The sequence below is a fragment of the Dama dama genome, chromosome 30 (genome assembly GCF_033118175.1).
Source record: "Dama dama isolate Ldn47 chromosome 30, ASM3311817v1, whole genome shotgun sequence".
NCBI classification, from domain to species: Eukaryota; Metazoa; Chordata; class Mammalia; order Artiodactyla; family Cervidae; genus Dama; species Dama dama.
In genome coordinates this window covers 10,940,210-10,942,288 of record NC_083710.1, presented here as the reverse complement: position 1 = coordinate 10,942,288, position 2,079 = coordinate 10,940,210, and positions in this window count along the sequence as shown.

Sequence of the window (2,079 nt, the reverse complement as noted above, 5' to 3'; positions counted from 1 at the left end):
AATTTCTATATATAAATTAAATGGTGTCTTTGAAATGAATCCTTCTCAGTTAGCAGATTTTTCTTTTCTTTTAAGTATTCAACAACAAGGAACAACCACAGAAGCAAGAAGATGAGAAACGGAATGCTGTTTTACTGGTAGCAGCATTGAAAATGAGTAACCTAAAGGAGGGCTTCCCACATGGCTCAGTGGTAAAGAATCCTCCTGCTAATGTAGGACATGCGGTTTGATCCCTAGGTTAGAAAGATCCCCTGGAAAAGGAAAGGGCAACCCACTCCAGAACACCCTGGAGGGCTACAGTTCACAGAGTCGCAAAGAGTCGGACACGACTGAGTGACTGAACTGAACTGAACTCACCTTCTTTATCATTTCCTTTGCTGTGTAAAAGCTTTTAAGCTTAATTAGGTTCCTTTCTCTTATTTTTGGTTTTATTTTCATTACTGTAGGAGGTGGGTCATAGAGGCCCTTGCTGAGATTTATGTCAAAGAGTATTCAAATCTATGTTTTCCTCTAAGATTTTTATAGTGCATGGTCTTACATTTAGGTCTTTAATGTATTTTGAGTCAACCCTTGTGTATGCTGTTAGGAAGTGTTCCAATTTCTAACACAATATTGCAAAGCAATTATCCTCTAATTTAAAATAAATAAATCAACAAAACATGATGAATGGAAAAAAATGCAGCTCTATAGAGTGAAGGCAGTAAGTGTTTATCCTTAACAGAATTCTTTTAAGTGAAAGGAAAAGGTTAGTAATTTCCCCATATCAATTTTCAGGAACTATTTGAGTTTCACTTACAATTTTCAGAAGCATAAGCAAGAAGTGACCCAGGTCAGGTTAACCTAGATTGTCTGCAAAATAAGCTAAATTAAGCTTAGTGCATGTGACAAACTGGTTTCATCTGCTCAGGGAATTTGTATGTCTGGTCCCTGTGTTAGATTTTAACACCTATAATCACCTAAAGGTTTGCACTATGAGTAAGACAAAGATAGAAATGGAAGATGAGGTGTTAGGAGGTCTATGAATCCATGAAGAGGGACAAGGCGGAGTGGTAAAGGTTGGATTGATGAGTACTTTTTCACCGCCCCACGCTGCAGTCTGTGCCTGCATTGCAGTAGAAGTTTAACCCTCTCGGGGCAAGGGGAGGACACCCATGGCAGCCCTGTGATGCAGGGAATAAAGGGTTAAGTCACATCTCAGCCAAGGCTAGAGCTCTTATGGTGTAGGATAATTGCTTCTAGGGTGAGAGGTGTTCCTAACCCTCACTGATTTGAAGCTCTGGAGAGGAAAAATGTGTGTGTTTAAATATGAGTTCAGTTGTTCAGTCGTGTCTGACTTTGTGACCCCTTGAACTGTTAACCTGCCAAGTTCTTCTGTCTATGGGATTTTCCAGGCAAGAACACTGAAGTAAGTTGCCCTTTCCTTCTCCAGGGGATCTTCCCAACCTAGGGATCAAATCCATGTCTCCTACATTGGCAAGTGGATTCTTTACCCCTGAGCCATCTGGGAAGCCCGCGTATAAGTATGATCAACACAAAGAGAACTTTCTTAAAGTATACCTAGTGAAGACACAATAAAAGGAAGGAAGAACAGAATCAAGGAAGGATGGGAGGTTGACTGGATATGGAGGAAGGAAGTAAAGAGGAAATATATATATATATATGTACACACACATATATGTATATACATACACACACATATACACACACATATATACATATATACATGTATATATATATATATATATATAATTATATTAAATTATAATTTGACCCAATTGAAAATCCAAAATTTACTAAAATAATTTATATACAAAAACAGTAAAAGGGCATTTTTGACTTCTGTGCTTCAACAACAGGTTCTAAATTAACTTTGTGTGTGCTGTCGCTCAGTCGTTTTTGACTCTTTGCAACTTCATGCTCCCCTGTCAATGGAATTTTTCAGTCAAGAATACTGCAGTAGGTTGCCATTTCTTTCTCTAGGGAGTCTACCTGACCCAGGGATCAAATTTTAATCTCCTGCATTAGCAGGCAGATTCTTTACCACTATAGCTACCTGCTGCTGCTAAGTCACTTCAGTCG